The sequence below is a fragment of the Triticum aestivum genome, chromosome 3A (assembly GCF_018294505.1).
Source record: "Triticum aestivum cultivar Chinese Spring chromosome 3A, IWGSC CS RefSeq v2.1, whole genome shotgun sequence".
Taxonomy (NCBI): domain Eukaryota; kingdom Viridiplantae; phylum Streptophyta; class Magnoliopsida; order Poales; family Poaceae; genus Triticum; species Triticum aestivum.
In genome coordinates, this window is record NC_057800.1 from 220,755,604 (window position 1) to 220,775,351 (window position 19,748).

The window sequence follows — 19,748 nt, forward strand, 5'->3', positions numbered from 1 at the left end:
CAAAAACTTTTACGCTCACGAGATTAGCTACCATTTTTTACCGGAGAGTGAGATTAGGTTGATTCTTTTTGCAGATGATTAATAGACAAATTATGCACGTCCAACAATTTATTTCCGAATTATTGGAGTGACAAAAGTATTCGAAACCTACAGATTACACCGGACTTTTCATTTTTTGACAGATTCTGTTTTTTATGTGGTGTTTGCTTATTTTGATGAATCTATGAGTAGTATCGGAGGGTATGAATCATAGAGAAGTTGGAATACAGTAGATATTACACAAATATGAATTTATAATGAGTTCATAACAGTACCTAAGTGGTGATTTATTTTCTTATACTAACGGAGCTTACGAGTTTTCTGTTAAGTTTTGTGTTGTGAAGTTTTCAAGTTATGGGTAAAGATTCAATGGACTATGGAATAAGGAGTGGCAAGAGCCTAAGCTTGGAGATTACCAAGGCACCCCAAGGTAATATTCAAGGACAACCAAGAGCCTAAGTTTGGGGATGCCCCAGATGGCATCCCCTCTTTCGTCTTCGTTCATCGGTAACTTTACTTGGAGCTATATTTTTATTCACCACATGATATGTGTTTTGCTTGGAGCGTAATTTTATTTTATTTTGATTTGCTTGATGTTTGAATAAAATAACAAGATCTGAAATTCTTAAATGTTAGAGAGTCTTCACATAGTTACATAATTATTCGACTACTCATTGATCTTCACTTATATCTTTTGAAGTAGTTTGTCGTTTGCTCTAGTGCTTCACTTATATCCTTTTAGAGCACATCGGTGGTTTTATTTTGAAGAAATAGATGAACTCTCATGCTTCACTTATATCATTTTGAGAGTCTCTAAATAGCATGGTAATTTCTTTGGTTGTGAAACTAGTCCTAATATGATAGGCATCCAAGAGGGATGTAATAAAAACTTTTGTATAAAGTGCATTGAATACTATGAGAAGTTTCATACTTCATAATTGTTTTGAGATATGAAGCTGGTAACATTAGAGTCGTGCTAGTTGAGTAATTGTGAATTTGATAAATACTTGTGTGGAGGTTTGCAAGTACCATAGCATGCACGTATGGTAACCGTTGTGTGACAAATTTGAAGCATGAGGTGTTTCTTTGATTGCCTTCCTTATGAGTGGCGGTCGGGGACGAGCGATGGTATTTTCCTACCAATCTATCCCCATAGGAGCATGCGCATAGTGCTTGGTTTTTGATGACTTGTAGATTTTTGCAATAAGTATGTGAGTTCTTTATGACAAATGTTGAGTTCATGGATTATACGCACTCTCACCTTCCCATCATTGCTAGCCTCTTCGGTACCGTGCATTGCCCTTTCTCACCTTGAGTGTTGGTGCAAACTTCGCCGGTGCATCCAAACCCTGTGATACGACACACTCTATCACACATAAACCTCCTTATATCTTCCTCAAAACAACCACCATACCTGCCTATTATGGCATTTCCATAGCCATTCCGAGATATATTGTCATGCAACTTTCCACCATTCCGTTCATCATGACACACATCATCATTGTCATATTGCCTTGCATGATCATGTGGTTGACATCATATTTGTGGCAAAGCCACCATGCATAATTTATCATACATGCCACTCTTGATTCATTGCCCTTCTCGGTACACCGCCAGAGGCATTCATATAGAGTCATATTTTTTGTTCTAGTATCGTGTTGTAATCATTGAGTTGTAAATAAATAGAAGTGTGATGATCATCATTAATAGAGCATTGTCCCAAAAAAATAGAAAGGCCAAATAAAAAAAGGAAGGCCCAAAAAAGGGACAATGCTACTATCCTCCTTTTCCACACTTGTGCTTCAAAGTAGCACCATGATCTTTATGATAGAGAGTCTCTTGTTTTGTCACTTTCATATACTAGTGGGAATTTTTCATTATAGAACTTGGCTTGTATATTCCAACAATGGGCTTCCTCAAATGCCCCAGGTCTTCGTGAGCAAGCACGTTGGATGCACACCCACTTAGTTTCTTTTGTTGAGCTTTCATACATTTATAGCTCTAGTGCATCTGTTGCATGGCAATCCCTACTCCTTGCATTGACATCAATTGATGGGCATCTCCCTAGCCCGTTGATTAGCCGCGTCGATGTGAGACTTTCTCCTTTTTTGTCTTCTCCACAAAACCCCTATCATTATATTCTATTCCACCCATAGTGCTATATCCATGGCTCACGCTCATATATTGCGTGAAAGTTGAAAAAAGTTTGAGATTACTAAAGTATGAAACAATTGCTTGGCTTGTCATCGGGGTTGTGCATGATGAGAGCATTCTTGTGTGACGAAAGTGGAGCATGACCAAACTATATGATTTCATAGGGATGAACTTTCTTTGGCCATGTTATTTTGAGAAGACATGATTGCTTAGTTAGTATGCTTGAATTATTATTATTATTATGTCAATATTAAACTTTTGTCTTGAACCTTATGGGTCTGAATATTCTTGCTACAATAAAGAAGATTACATGGATAAATATGTTAGGTAGCATTACACATCAAAAATTATGTTTTTATCATTTACCTACTCGAGGACAAGAAGTAATTAAGCTTGGGGATGCTTGATACGTCTCCAACGTATCTATAATTTTTTATTGTTCCATGCTATTATATTATCAACCTTGGATGTTTTATATGAATTTATATGCTATTTTATATGATTTTTGGGACTAACCTATTAACCTAGAGCTCAGTGCTAGTTTTTGTTTTTTTCCTTGTTTTTCAGTTTTACACAAAAGGAATACCAAACGGAGTCCAATTGACGTGCCAATTTTCAGTGATTTTTTATGGACCAAAAGAAGACCCCAGAGTAAAAGAGTTGGGCTAGATGACTCCCGGGCCGTCCACAAGGGTGGGGGCACGCCCACCACCCCGGGCGCATGGGCCTACCTCATGGACGACTTGGGCACCTTCTTGACGTGAGACCTATGCCAAAATTCCTATAAAAACAGAAACCTCCAGAAAATAACCTAGATCGGGAGTTCCGCCGCCGCAAGCCTCCGTAGCCACCGAAAACCAATCTAGACCCGTTCCGGCACCCTGCCGGAGGGGGGGAATCCCTCTCCGGTGGCCATCTTCATCATCCCGGTGCTCTCCATGACGAGGAGGGAGTAGTTCACCCTCGGGGCTGAGGGTATGTACCAGTAGCTATGTGTTTGATCTCTCTCTCTCTCTCTCTCTCTCTCTCTCTCGTGTTCTTGAGTTGGCACGATCTTGATGTATCGCGAGCTTTGCTATTATAGTTGGATCTCATGATGTTTCTCCCCCTCTACTCTCTTGTAATGAATTGAGTTTTCCCTTTGAATTTATCTTATCGGATTGAGTCTTTAAGGATTTGAGAACACTTGATGTATGTCTTGCATGTGCTTATCTATGGTGACAATGGGATATCACGTGATCCAGTTGATGTAAGTTTTGGTGATCAACTTGCAAGTTCCGTGACCTCGTGAACTTATGCATAGGGGTTGGCACACGTTTTTGTCTTGACTCTCTAGTAGAAACTTTGGGGAACTATTTAAAGTTCTTTGTGTTGGTTGAATAGATGAATCTGAGATTGTGTGATGCATATCGTATAATCATACCCATGGATACTTGAGGTGACATTGGAGTATCTAGGTGACATTAGGGTTTTGGTTGATTTGCGTATTAAGGTGTTATTTTACTACAAACTCTAGGGCTGTTTGTGACACTTATAGGAAGAGCCCAACTGATTGATCGGAAAGAATAACTCTGAGGTGGTTTCGTACTCTACAATAATCTCTTCGTTTGTTCTCCGCTATTAGTGACTTTGGAGTGACTATTTGTTGCATGCTGAGGGATAGTTATACGATCCAATTATGTTATTATTGTTGAGAGAACTTGCACTAGTGAAAGTATGAACCCTAGGCCTTGTTTCCTAGCATTGCAATACCGTTTGTGCTCACTTTTAACACTTGCTACCTTGCTGTTTTTATATTTTTTAGATTACAAAAACCTATATCTAGCATCCATATTACACTTGTATCACAATCTCTTTGCCGAACTAGTGCACCTATACATTTACCATTGTATCAAGTGTGTTGGGGACACAAGAGACTCTTTTTTATTTGGTTGCAGGGTTGCTTGAGAGAGACCATCTTCATCCTATGCCTCCCACGGATTGATAAACCTTAGGTCATCCACTTGAGGGAAATTTGCTACTGTCCTACAAACCTCTGCACTTGTAGACCCAACAACGTCTACAAGAAGAAGGTTGTGTAGTAGACATCACCGGGGCTCACGATGATAAGGTGCTTGCCAATTATTTCCAGTTCGCACTTAAGCCCAACGTCATGTCAATGTTGATGCACCTGCTAGTGGATTCCATCTCTTCTTGGTCAGATCTGTGCCACGAGTTTGTTGGCGCCTTTATCAGAGGCAACAAAGCTCCTCGCCAAGCGAGTGATTTGCATGTCATCCCCCAGAAGGACGGCAAGTCCCTATGCAAGTACATACAAAGGTTCAGCCGTGTGCAGTACAACATCCTAGATGTTCATCCCGGCGCTATCATCAGTGCATTCCATCAGAATGTGCGCAACCACAAGATGCGCGAGGAGCTGGCGATGAACAAGGTTAAGGATGTAGCCGAGCTGTATGTTCTGGCCGATAGGTGCGCTCGGGCTGAAGAAGGAAGGAAGTACCCCGGCGAAGATGCCGGTGCGGAAACCGACTCCACAGACGAAGACACCGTCACCCCGGAAAAGAAGGGCCAACGCCGCAACTGGAAGCATAAGGGCAAGACGATGCTTGCCGTCGAGGGATCCGGCAACCCCGACGCCACCAAGAAGGCCAAGGTTGATGACCCCGGCAAGGAAGTTACCGGGTGCGCCGCTTGCTAGGCCTTGGCAGCTGCCGGCAAGCTAGGAGGCTCCGACAAGCAGTACTGCAAGATCCACCGCACCAAAGGCCATGACCTCCAGAATTGCCGGCAGGTTGAGATGCTTGCAGAGAAGCAGAAAGCTGAATATGGGAGGCACGACAAGGAGAAGGGCCAGGATGGTGCTGAGGGGTCCGGCAAGAAGCGTGGTGGTCGAGGAGGCCGCCGCGACAAGGATAATCAACAAGATAGGCCCGCTCTGGGCCGCGACAAGAAGGAGGAAGATGATGATCATGATGAGGACGACGAGTCTGGTGAGCACGAGTTCCAGAAAGCTACGGAGGCCATGTGCGTTGGCGGTGGCGCCTCGCTGCACACCTCTCAGCGCCAACTGAAGCAGTGGGCGCGTGAAGTCACTACGGCGGAGCCATCATTTGACGCCTAGAGGCCAGTGAAGTGGTCCAGCACGCCTATCATTTTTGACATCGAGGATCACCCTGACCACACAACTACGGTCGGATGTTTGCCGTTGTTGGTTTCCCCAACAATATGCAACCTCAAGGTGACGAAAATACTAGTTGACGGTGGGGCTGGTCTGAACTTGATCTCGCCCACTGTGATCTTAAGGCTGCAAATCCCCAATGGAAATCTCAAGGAGACGGGCACTTTTCAAGGGGTTAACCCGGGGAGGAGTCAGCGGAAGGGAAAAGTTACATTTCCCATCACATTTGGGGGCGAGCTGAACTATCGGACGGAGAAGATCTTTTTTTATGTTGTCAAGATCCCCTTGCCCTATAATGGGATCCTCGGCCGCCCAGTGCTGGCCAAGTTTATGGCGGCATCACATTATGCTTACAATAGGTTGAAGATGCCCGGGCCGATGAGCATCATCACCGTCCTCTCCGATAAGAAGGACGCGCTCATCTGCGCTGACCAATTCTACCGGGAGGCAGTTGCAGCGGTTGCCGCCAAGGCACTTGTTCCTGCCGCTGAGGCCTGGGGAGGGAATAAAATCGGCAAGGCCTCTGCCTCTGCCGGCAAGCCCCCTTTCGGCAAGACTCCCGACCCCGGCAAGGACTCCTGCACCTCCTCTAGCAAACGCGCCTCTCTGAAGCGCCACGTTACCGTTGAGGACGTGCCAGAGAGCTCCGCCAGCGGAAGCAAGAGGTCCAAGGCGGCCCTGCCAGAAACAAAGAAGGTGCCCGCCAAGGAGGATGGCATGGGTGGAGCTTTTACCATAAGCTCCACCCTTGATAGAAAATAGGAAAACACGCTCATCGCCTTCCTGCGAGCGAATGTCGACGTGTTTGTATGGAAAGCATCCGACATCCCCGGCGTTCCCAGGGAGGTGATTGAGCACCACCTTGCTATTTGTCCCCATGCGTGGCCCGTCAAGAAGAAGGTCAGAAAGCAAGCTTTGGAGTGACAAGAGTTCATCATCGAAGAGATCAGGAAGTTGGAGGCGGCAGACTTGGTTAGAGGAGTGCTCCACCCCACGTGGTTGGAAAATCCAGTGGTAGTGCGTAAGGCAAATGGGAAGTGGAGGTTGTGTATTGACTACACAGATATCAATAAGGCCTATCCAACGGATCCTTTCCCTTTTCCACACATTGACCAGATAGTGGACTCCACTGCCAGGTGTGACCTGCTATCATTCCTCGACGCCTACTCAGGATACCACCAGATCTTCATGATGTAGGAAGACGAAGAGAAAACTGTGTTCCTCACCCCATGTGGTACGTACTATTTCATACGGATGCCTTTCGGGTTGAAAAGCGCTGGTTCAACATTTGCCCGAGCGGTCCAAATTGGTTTCGTACCCCAGCTGCATAGAAATATGGAAGCCTACATGGATGATATAGTAGTCAGGCGCCAAGACGAGTCAAAGACGTCCATATGCTTCCCGGCTGTGTTGCTTCTCTAAGTAGGTCCATCTCCAAATCTGCTGAACGCGCCCTCCACTTCTTCAAAGTTTTAAAGAAGGCGGGTCCAACGAAATGGACTCCGGAGGCAGAGGCAGCGCTGCAAGATTTGAAGAAGTACCTCTCATCCATGACAATATTAGTCGCACCTAAACCGCAAGATACGTTGTTGCTATATGTAATGACAATGAATCAAGTGGTTAGTGCTGCGCTAGTGGCACAGAGAGAATTTGAGGGAGAAGCAGCGGTAGCGGTAGAGCCGTCAGATGATGAGCCGGAGCTCTCCCTGGCAGGGCCTGATGCCGACAAGGCAGAACCCCAACAGAGCCTGGTCCCGACAAGACGGAGTCCGTGCAAGCGGGCAAAGTCGAACAGAAGAAGAAGGTGGTGCAGCACCCGGTTTATTTTGTCAGTTCCCTCTTGTAGGGGGCTAGATCAAGATATTCTGGCATACAAAAGCTAACTTTTGGCCTTCATATGGCCTCAAGAAAGTTGCATCACTATTTCCAAGCGCATGAAATCACCATCGTCACCTGCCTCCCTTTGCAACGAATCTTGCACAATCCGGATGCCACTGGGGAGGATTGTGGAGTGGGCATTGGAACTGTCAAGCTTCGACCTCAGATTTGAGAGCACTTCAACGATCAAGAGCCGAGCCCTGGAAGAGTTCATAGAGGAATGTACCCCAACGCCAGACGAAGAAGTTCGAGAGACCGCCCTTCCCGGCAAAGAGACGAGCCGTGATTGGATCATGTACATTGACGGGGCTTTCTCGCTGCAAGGTGCTGGTGTCGGCGTGCTGCTCGTCGTACCCACCGGATAGTGCCTCAAGTACGTAGTCCAGATGCACTTTCCTCGGGAAAAATCAACGAACAACACGGCGGAACACGAGGGATTGCTTGCCAGTCTCAGGATCACAACAGACCTCGGAATCACGAAGCTCATCATTAGAGGTGATTCGTAGCTCGTCGTCAAGCAAGTCAACAAGGATTACCAGAGCCTGTTGATGGAGACTTATGTGGATGAGGTGAGGAAGCTGGAAGAGCATTTTGATGGTGTACAAGCAGAGCATGTTCCCTGAGCGGAGAACAACATTGCCGACGACTTGTCCAAACACGTTGCCCTCAAGTTGCCTGTGGAACCAGATACCGTTGTGCTTCAATTAACCCAGCCATCCGTTGAGCCATCAGCAGGACAGAACAAGCGAAAGAAGGCGGGCCCCAGCAAGTACTTTCCTGATGAGCTCCCAGGAGCTACCGGCAAGGACGTTGCCAGGTGCCCCAAGCTTGCCGGGGAGCAGCAACCCCCGGCAAGGCCCCAAGCCCTGACCGTAGGTGTAGCTGCCCCTACGGCCAAAGATGAGCCTTTAGTCCTTGTCGTTGAGCCCCAGGCTCTGACATGGGCGCAGTGCGCCATCCGTTTCCTCTAAACATTGGAGCTCCCCAAGGAACGGGAAGAGGCAGAGAAAGTAGCCCACCAGTCCAGCATGTACCATTTTGTGGATGATGCCCTATATAGAAGGAGATCGAACATCGTGAATCTGAAGTGCATTCCTCAGGATGACGGACTAAAGTTGTTGGCAGAGATACTTGGAGGCATGTGTGGCTCTCACATAGGGTCAAGAGCCCTTGCCGGCAAAGCGTTCCGGCAAGGTTTCTTCTGGCCCACCGCTCTCCAGGATGCGACTGCCCTAGTAACCAAGTGTGAAGCATGCCAGTTCCATTCAAAGAAGCTTCATCAGCCAGCCCAAGCCCTTCAAACAATCCCTCTTTCTTGGTCCTTTTCGGTCTGGGGGCTCGACATACTGGGCCCCTTTCCCCATGTTGTCGAGGGCTTTGAGTACTTGTACGTTGCAATCGACAAGTTCACAAAGTGGCCGAAAGTGGAACCGATGAGAAAGGTAACAGCACAATCAGCCGTCAAGTTCTTCAAGGAACTAGTTTTCCATTTTGGTGTGCCAAATAGAGTCATCACCGACAACGGTACGCAGTTCACGAGCCGCACCTTCATGCAGTACATTCAAGACCTCGGCGGCAAGGTTTGTTTTGCTTCTGTTGCTCATCCCAGAAGCAACGACCAGGCTAAGAGGGCGAATGCGGAAGTATTACGAGGCCTCAAGACCAGAACTTTTGACAGGCTGCACAAGTGTGGAAGGCGCTGGATTGATGAGTTACCAACTGTTCTTTGGTCGATCAGAACGACACCAAATCGAGCCACTGCCCAGACACCCTTTTCCCTGGTATATGGGGCAGGAGTAGTTCTCCCCACGAAACTCATATACGAGTCACCTCGAGTGCTCGCTTACGATGAGCTTGAGCAAGAGTAGTTGCGCCAAGATGGTGTGATGGTCCCTGAGGAAGATCGTCTTCAGGCTATTGTGCAAGCCGCTCGTTACCAGCAAGCCTTGTGCCACTACCATAGCCGCAAGGTTCACGCCGAAGCCTTGAGGAAGGCGACCTTGTTCTTCGGCGAATCCAATCCGCCAAGAATTCAAACAAGTTGACGCCAAAGTGGGAAGGCCATTATCGGGTAATAGGAGTCACCAGGCCCGGTGCAGTCCGCCTTGAGACCGAGGATGGCATTCCTGTGAGAAATTCCTGGAACTTCGAACATCTTTGCAAATTTTACCCCTAAGTCGTGGTTGCCGAGAGCCCCGACAACCCCCTTTTTTGTACTTAGCCTTGCCGAAATGGCATGTAACCCTATGTACAAAGCCAGGCGCAGACCCTGTGCGCAGTCAGGGAAAGAAACCCTTAGTATGTACAGTTTCCTATTGATTTCCATGATTATGTGTATACGTATATGCATGCTTATCTAGGGTATTGTACTACCTTTTGATTCCAACAAATATTAACGGACTTCCAAGGGCCCATGCTCTTGCCCTCTCTTCCTTCTAGCCACGGCAAGGACGCTCGATCCCACCAAGGACCCGGCTCCGGCAAGAAGTTGAGAAGACCGCCCGGCACGGCAATCCCCGGCAAACCAAATAGATATGGTTTACCTCTTGCCCATCCATGTTCATAACCTGTAACTTGTGCATTAGAAAACCTTGCTACTCTCTTTTGAAAAACTCGGGTGCTCCCATTCTCGGCCCGAATGCTGCTTCGGTCGGTGTGGTCGTAGTAGCCCTTGCTAAAAGGAGATGGATGGGGGGCTGGACCTTTATCTGTAACCCGGCAGATGTGATTCTCCGGCAGGCACAGAGGGCACCGGCAGGACGACTTGCCGGGAGAACTTGTTTATTGGCGTTAAAGAGGCATTTTGCCTCTGCATGAGCGTATCTGTGCACGGGTTCCCGGCAAGGCTAGTCTTTTTCATTAACATGCTGATAGAAGTACGGATGTTGCGGAACATAAGCATGGGCTCGAGAGATTACATTACTTAGAAATTAAAATTTGGGAAATGCCTACAAGTTTAGAAGAAAGATAAATGCCCCGTGATCCCCGTTCTTGCCCCTTTCCTCCCAGGTGCGACAGGTGAAGGCAAAGAAGGGGCGACGGGGAACACGTCGATGGAGAGCATGGCAGGGACGACCCTCTGTAACATTCCAAATTTTCAATTTGGAATGTTATACACTAGATCATCATTGCATATCATATTTATTGCATTTTGGTTGATCCTAGAAATTTTTCGCAACTCAAGGACCCTCGAAGAGAGTTGGGGATTTCGTTATTTTCATATTTGAGTTGTCTCAAATTGTGAGAATAGGATCTTTTGATTTAATTTATTTTATCTTCAATTATTTCTGTTACAAAAATGTGAGAGAGGGAATAAAATGACTTTCCCAAAATAAAGAAATATTGAGGATTTAATAAAAAAATCAAACAAGATTTTATTTGGTTTTATTTGCTATTTTATTTGAATTTAGGAAAAATGCGCGTTTTTCAAAATTACATTTAGGCCCCAAATAAATGTTCATCCTGTGAGGCTTGATTTTAGAATCCGGGGAAATTTTATTTCGGGATTTTTGGAGTTCGTTTAGTAGTCCTTTTGTTTTTTCTAAGCGTAACTATTTATAAAAAACGCAACTGACCAACGGGCCGTGTCCGACCCGGACACTAGGCCCGTCCGGCTTTATAAGCCGGGGAGGCCCAGCCGGAACCCCCCCCCCCCCAAACCCTAGCCGCGTCCGCGCCGCCGTAGCCCCGCGCCGCCGCCGCCTAGCGCCGCCCCGCGACGCCCCGCGCCGCCGCCCCGCCTCCCCGCGCCGCCGCCGACCGCCGCCGCCACCGTCGGAGCACCGCCGCCACCGCCGGATTAGTCGCCGGAGTTGCCAGAGGTAGTTTTTTTAGTCACCGGTTTTTCCCGAAAAACCGTTCGGTTTCCCAACGGTTTTGTTTTTTAGTTTTGGTTTTTTTAAATAGATCGGTTTTCCGGTTTATTTAAATAGCGAGCGTTCGTCCGTTCGTTTGTTTTAACGAATGTTCATCGTTTTTCTTTTTCTCGGATTAAATCCCCGATTTTTCTGATCGCGATTTCTGATCCGATTTTCGTTTTAGTCTAACTTTTCGCTCGTTTATCGGAATCAGGCGATTCAAGCGCGTGGAGTTTCGTATCGAAACCCTATTTCCGATTAACCAACTCAAACAAGTTTTTGCCACTGTAAAAATTGCCTTAGATCCAGAATAGTAAATGAAGCCTGTTTCTTTTGCCGTTTGTCCTTTGTTGCTTCGTTCGATTTGATTCTTTTTGCCAACCAGAGTTCTTAAGTTGAACCTTCTGGTTAGATCTCTTATTTGAGTTTACCTGTGCATTAGTTGAGTGCTTATTCTATGCTTGTTTGTTTGCGATAGAGTACCTGGAGTGCGCCGCTTGTTACTTCGAATCGCTAGGTTTCCCGGATCATCAGCAAGGCAAGTAACACTTTGATCATTCCTCCTACTACCCAGTTTTATTGCATTAGATCAATCCTTACACATTGCATGATTAGGATCTAATTAAATTATGGGTTTGGGAAGTAGTTGAGGTAGTACCTATTACCTGTTTATTATCAAACCTTTGGGAGGTACTTCTATGTTTGCTTATATTGCCATGCTATGCTAGTAGACGTGGATTGGGTGAGTGTATCCATGACAGATGTGAGACTGTTAATTAATGGTTTATTTAAGGTGGAAACTTAAACACACATCTGGGTGGATTGAGGTACCTGGGTATTCCAGGATTGCCTGTTTTTCTTTATGGACCGCCACCAAGGCTCAAAGGGATCATGAGATTATTCATGCTAGAAACTTTCGTGTGCAGCCACAAGCTATTATGGGCTCTAGCATAGTTGACTAAGTCGTGCAAACTCTTACAGTGGTAGACTAGCAGATGTAGGGGATGTACGTGGTACAGTCTACCCATCGTAAGGTGCTAGCACTTCTGAAAGACTATGTCTCGGTCATCCGTTTCTCAAACACCGTGTAGTGCGAGAAACCAAACGGAGGCGATCGAGTCTTGTGGGGAAAAGTGCGCAAACCTCTGCAGAGTGTATAAACTAATCATGGTTAGCCGTGTCCCCGTTTATGGACATCTTGAGTATCTAGTACCTGGATTATCATGTGAATCTCAACATGTTACTATAAAATTTAATTTTGATGGGTTTGTTTAATGATGATGCTTAATTGGGATTGAGAATGCTGTCAACCGTTCTCAATGTTTAACAACCACCATGATAGTTAAATAAATTTATTGCTTTGTAGTAGGAAAAAATTGGCTTTACACAAAACTGTAACCATAGAGCTTTCCACCAGCCAAATATACATATAGAATAGCTGTTTCTTTCCATTACTCTCTATGTGTTTTTTTCCCAGCATATTCCATGTGCTGACCCATTTCGGGCTGCAACGTTAAAGTTGCAGACTTTTCAGACGATGATTAAGGTGTTTTAGGTCGTGGTTCTATACTGAGTGATGCCGTTGGAGTTGATGGACTCACTTATCTTCCAAGCCTTCCGCTGTTATCGTTATTAGATGGCCTTAAGCCATATTTATTGTAATAAGTTCTCTTTTGGAGACACTCGATGTAATAAGTGTGTGATTGCTACTCTGTTATAAATCCTTCAAGTACTGTGTGGTGTCAGCATTACTGATCCAGGGATGACACCGGAGCACAGAGATTGGACCGTTTGAGGACTGGTCGCGACAAGATGGTATCAAAGCACACGCTGACTGTAGGACACAACCACTAAGCTAAAGACCCAGATCACTACTCACTCTATTCTCTTTCTCACTCCTCATCTTTTCTACTCTTTTAGGATGGCGGATGCAAGGAACAAGTTCACGCAACCGGATGAAGATACACCCTTTGGACGTCACTTCAAGGAAGTCACTAGATATCTGAACATAGGAGTACCAAGCTTCACCGGCACCTACAATGCCACTTTACCTGAAGAAGAGCGCTGGATGATTGAAGTTCAAGTTCCAGGAAGGACGTTCATGCCAGTCACTAAGCCCATAGAGTTTTGTTTTGATGCACCAACTTGGAGTCTAAAAAAGAGCATGGCAGCTCACATCGCCATGGGACGCATTGGAGAAGTCTACCGCAATGATCTCAAGGATACTATCTACCAGATTTGTGGGCGCTGAGATGAGCACTGGGAGATGATCAGTACCAGGAAGGATAGATCAGTTGCAACTTTTATCCAGGAGTTAAACCTGCACATTCGACGACAGGAGAACCAGATGTGCGCCGACATGATAGAGCTGAAGAAGGCTAAGACTAGAATCAAGGAACTGGAGGAAGAACTCAAGGCTACACATGAAGATTATGAAGAGGAAATTGAAGTATTGGTGGAGAAGAATGACGACCTGATCAAGAAGATTGGAATATTTATGGGAGACCCTACGCCAGTAGATGAAGACGAAGAACCCCAGGAGATTAGCCCGGAAGACTACATCATCATCGATGGCACCGACTCGGAAGGAGATAGTAGCGATGATGACTATATTGATGAAGCTGGAGCAGATATCATGTAGTCTGCAACCAAACAATATTTCTAGTAGACCATCCCAACAGTAGTAGTAGTCCACCATGTAAATATAGTAGTCCGAGCACTTTTGCGATAGTTAGATCGATTGTATGTCCTTGTTTGATTGAATGAAGTGAATTGTTTGCTTTTGCCTCATGTGCATATGGGTAGTGGTTTCTCTCTAGACCCCTCTCTATTCTTAAATCTCATCTTTTCTCAACCCTCAGATGCCTCCGAGACGTGACCACGGATTTACCTTCCCACCGGAGCTCACTCAGTTGATCCAGCAGCAGAACACATTCATGCAGTTGCTAGTCCAGAATCAGAATCAAGGGAACAACAACAACAACCCACCGCCACCACCACCACCCGTTGATCACTTAGCCCGTTTTCTTAGGCTGAATCCGCCGGTGTTTTCCAATAGCACCAAGCCGATAGTAGCAAATGATTGGTCTGCATGACAACTAGAGAGTTGATCACAGCAGGATTCACGGATGCGGAGAAGGTGAAGTTTGCCGCACATCAGTTTGAAGGACCTGCAGCATCATGGTGGGAGAATTTCACAGCCACTTTCCCTGTCGATACTGTCACATGGGACCAGTTCCACCAGGCTTTTCGAACTGCCCATGTTTCAGCAGGAGCTATGGCCATGAAGAAGCGAGAGTTTCGCAACTTGCGCCAAGGAGGACGGACAGTTGGCCAGTATGTGGAGGACTTTAGTAAATTAGCACGTTATGCCCCAGATGACGTTGCTACGGATGCAGCAAAGCAGGAGAAGTTTCTGGAAGGACTGAATGATGAGTTGAGCATGCAGTTGATGGTAGCAACCTTCAACAACTACCAGGAGTTGGTAGATCGTGCTCTTATGATTGAAGGGAAGCATCAGCAAAATGAAAATCGCAAGAGGAAGTATGGACAAGGAAAGTACAATTCAGGAGCTCAGCAGAAGCCACGTTTTACCCCTAGACCGGGAGGACATTTCCAGCATACCGATGGAGGAGGAAGCTCGCACAATCACAATGGCCCCAAGACTGGTAATGGGAATGGAGGAAGCAACAGCCAGAACCGCACCAACCCATCAACCCTAGCCAAGAAAGACCTGAGCCAAGTCACTTGCTTTAAGTGCCAGAAGACCGGACATTATGCCAATGAATGTCCTGAATCACAGAATGGAAATGGCAATGGAAGCTCTGGGAAGAAGCCGAACCCTTTCAACAGGGGACAGGTGAACCACGTTAACGTGGAGGAGGTTGAAGAGCAGCCGGATGCAGTAATCTGTAAGTTTCTGGTTAAGTCATTTACTGCACTCGTTCTTTTTGATACTGGTGCATCGCATTCATACATATCAAGGGGATTTGTGGATAAGTATAAACTGCCAACCCAAGCCCTTAGGTCACCCATGTTAGTAACCTCGCCTGGAGCAGAATATATGGCTAGCCTATGGTGTGATCGGTTAGCATTAAGGATTGGTAACTACGTATTTCCATCAGACCTAATAGTGTTGGAATCTCAAGGATTGGATGTTATATTAGGCATGGATTGGTTAACAAAGTATGAAGGGAATATTGAATGTGCCAGTAAGTCAATTTTGCTTACCACCCCAGAAGGGAGAAGGATCAAGTATGTATCCCCACATGTGCCAAAGAGGACTCAAGTAAATTGTTTAACAGGAGTTGTGCAGGAGGAAGTACCAGTAGTGAAGGATTTCCCCGAAGTATTTCCAGAAGAGTTGCTAGGTATGCCACCGGATAGAGATATTGAGTTTTTGATTGAGCTTTTGCCAGGCATAGGGCCAATATCAAAGAGACCATATAGGATGCCTGCAAAGGATTTGGTGGAAATTAAGAAGCAAATTAAGGAGTTACTGGATAAAGGATATATTCGCCCAAGTTCTTCACCTTGGGGATCGCCAGTACTTCTAGTTGAAAAGAAGGATGGATCGTTAAGGATGGTTGTCGATTATCGAGGATTGAATGAAGTAACCATCAAGAACAAGTACCCACTACCGATGATCAATGATCTGTTTGATCGATTGCAAGGAGCTAAGATATTTTCCAAGATCGATCTGCGATCAGGATACCACCAGTTGAAGATTCGGGAACATGATATACCCAAGATGGCTTTTACCACCAGGTATGAGCTGTACGAGTATACCGTTATGTCATTTGATCTGACTAACGCACCTGCATATTTTATGAACATGATGAACAAAGTTTTTATGGAGTTCTTGGATAAGTTCATCGTAGTGTTCATTGATGATATCCTGGTTTACTCGAAGAATGAAGAGGAGCATAAGGAGCATTTGCGTTTGGTTCTTGGAAAGCTCAGAGAACATCAGTTATATGCCAAGTTTAGCAAATGTGAGTTTTGGTTGAAAGAAGTTGGATTTCTCGGACACGTTATATTCGGAGAAGGTATAGCAGTAGATCCCACTAAAAGTTGATACCGTGACTAAGTGGGAAGCACCAACCAAAGTTGGAGAGATCTGGAGTTTTCTTGGACTCACAGGATACTACCGGAGGTTTATTGAGAATTTCTCAAAGATTGCGAAGCCTATGACGGAGTTGTTGAAGGAGGATGCCAAGTTCATATGGACGGATGAATGTGAGGCTAGTTTTCAGGAGTTGAAGAAATGTTTGGTTACCTCACCAGTGTTGATTTTACCGGATCGGACCAAGGATTATGAGGTGTATTGTGACGCTTCACGTCGAGGACTTGGAGCAGTGCTTATCCAGGAAGGGAGAGTTGTTTCATATGCCTCACAACAGCTTAAGCCTCATGAGTTGAACTATGCTACGCATGATTTGGAGTTAGCAGCCGTAGTGCATGCACTGAAGACTTGGAGACATTTTCTGATTGGAAACCATTGTGAGGTGTACACGAATCATAAGAGTTTGAAGTATATTTTCACACAGAAGGAGTTGAATCTCAGACAAAGGAGATGGTTGGAGCTCATCAAGGATTATGATATGAGATTGCATTATCACCCTGGAAAGGCTAACGTAGTAGCCGACGCATTGAGCCATAAGAGCCACGTCAACACCTTAATGACTGGAGATTTACCAAGGGAGTTAGCCTAAAATCTTCGAGAGCTATGTTTGGAAATAGTCCCGAGAGGCTATGTAGCAGCATTGGAGATTCAGTCTACATTGATGGATAAAATCAGAGAAGCCCAAAAGACTGATAAGGAGATTGCCGAGATAAAGGAGAAAATGAGCAAGGGAAAAGCTAAAGGATTTCATGAGGATGAGCACGATACCTTATGGTTTGAAGACCGTGTTTATGTGCCAAACGATTTAGAGATTAGGAAGCTAATTCTGCAAGAGGCCCATGATTCACCATACTCGATTCACCCAGGAAATACCAAGATGTATTTGGATTTGAAGGATATTTTCTAGTGGACCGGAATGAAGAAGGATATTGCGGAGTATGTAGCAGTTTGTGATGTATGTCAGAGAGTGAAGGCAGAGCATCAGAAGCCAGTGGGATTGCTACAACCATTGTCGATACCCGAATGGAAGTGGGATAAGCTAGGCATGGATTTTATTACAGGATTGCCCAGGACCCATTCAAGCTATGACTCGATATGGGTTGTAGTCGATCGTTTGACAAAGGTAGCTCATTTCATTCCAGTGAAGACTACCTATACCAGTGCAAAGTTGGCAAAGATATACATGACCAGGATCGTATGTCTGCATGGAGTTCCAAGGAGCATTGTATCAGATAGAGGAACCCAGTTTACCTCAAAGTTCTGGAATCGATTGCATGAAACTTTGGGTACCAGGCTAGAGTTTAGCACAGCTTTCCACCTGCAGACAGATGGACAGACTGAGAGAGTCAATCTGATTTTGGAGGATATGCTAAGAGCTTGTGCGCTAGATTATGGATCTAGTTGGGACGAGATTTTGCCATACGCATAGTTCTCTTATAACAACAGTTATCAATCCAGTTTGAAGATGGCCCCTTTCGAAGCCTTGTACGGAAGGATGTGCAGGACCCCATTGTCGTGGGATGAAGTTAGAGATCGCCAGTTGTTTGGAACGGATCTGATTAAGGAGTCTGAACAGAAAGTAAAGTTGATTCGCGATAGGCTCAAAGTAGCTCAATCCAGGCAGAAGAGTTATGCAGATTCTAATCGCAAGGAGATAGTTTATGAAGTCGGAGACCGAGTTTATCTTCGAGTATCACCACTTCGAGGAGTTAAGCGCTTTGGAGTTAAGGGAAAACTAGCGCCACGTTTTGTAGGCCCATACAAAGTTTTGGAGCGTATGGGAGAAGTAGCCTACAAGTTGGAATTACCCAAAGGATTGTCGGGAGTTCACGACGTGTTTCATGTATCCTAGTTGAAGAAGTGCCACACAGAGATGGTTGACATACCGCTGAGAGATACGGTACCACTGGAAGCAATTCAGTTGGACAGTGATTTGACCTATGAGGAGAAACCAGTTAAGATTCTAGAGTATGCTAGTCGAGTCACCCGCAGCAAGGTTATCAAATTTTTCAAGGTTCAGTGGATCCACCACACGGAGGATGAATCCACTTGGGAACGAGAGGAAGATTTGCTGAAGGACCACCCTCACCTATTTTCTAGCCAACCCGAATCTCGAGGGCGAGATTCATCTTAAGGGGGGTAGGTTTGTAACATCCCAAATTTTCAATTTGGAATGTTGTACACTAGATCATCATTGCATATCATATTTATTGCATTTTGGTTGATCCTAGAAATTTTTCGCAACTCAAGGACCCTCGGAGAGAGTTGGGGATTTCGTTATTTTCATATTTGAGTTGTCTCAAATTGTGAGAATAGGATCTTTTGATTTTATTTATTTTATCTTCAATTATTTCTGTTACAAAAATATGAGAGAGGGAATAAAATGACTTTCCCAAAATAAAGAAATATTGAGGATTTAATAAAAAATCAAACAAGATTTTATTTGGTTTTATTTGCTATTTTATTTGAATTTAGGAAAAATGCGCATTTTTCAAAATTGCATTTAGGCCTGAAATAAATGTTCATCCTGTGCGGCTTGATTTTAGAAGCCAGGGAAAATTTATTTCGGGATTTTTGGAGTATGTTTAGTAGTCCTTTTGTTTTTTTTCTAAGTGTAACTATTTATAAAAAAACGCAACCGACCTACGGGCCGTGTCCGACCCAGACACTAGGCCCGTCCGGCTTTATAAGCCGGGGAGGCCCAGCCGGAACCCCCCCCCCCCCCAACCCCTAGCCGCGCCCGTGCCGCCCTAGCCCCGCGCCGCCGCCGCCTTTGCCGCACCGCCCTGCGCCGCCGCCGGATTAGTCGCCGGAGTTGCCGGAGGTAGTTTTTTTTAGTCATCGGTTTTTCCCAAAATATCGTTTGGTTTTCCGACGGTTTTGTTCGTTTTTTAAATAGCGAGCGTTCGTCCGTTCGTTCGTTTTAATGAACGTTTGTCGTTTTTCTTTTTCTCGGATTAAATCCGCGATTTTTCTGATCGTGATTTCTGATCCGATTTTCATTTTAGTCTAACTTTTCGCTCGTTTATCGGAATCAGACGATTCGAGCGCCTGGAGTTTCGTCTCGAAACCCTCTTTCCGATTAACCAACTCAAACAAGCTTTTGCCACTGTAAAAATTGCCGTAGATCCAGAATAGTAAACGAAGCCTATTTCTTTTGCCGTTTGTCCTTCGTTGCTTCGTTCGATTTGATTCTTTTTGCCAACCGGAGTTCTTAAGTTGAACCTTCTGGTTAGATCTCTTATTTGAGTTTACATGTGCATTAGTTGAGTACTTATTGTATGCTTGTTTATTTGCGATAGAGTACCCGGAGTGTGCCGCTTGTTACTTCGAATCGCTAGGTTTCCCGGATCATCAGCAAGGCAAGTAACACTTTGATCATACCTCCTACTACCCAGTTTTATTGCATTAGATCAATCCTTACACATTGCATGATTTGGATCTAATTAAATTGTGGGTTTGGGAAGTAGTTGAGGTAGTACCTATTACCTGTTTATTATCAAACCTTTGGGAGTTA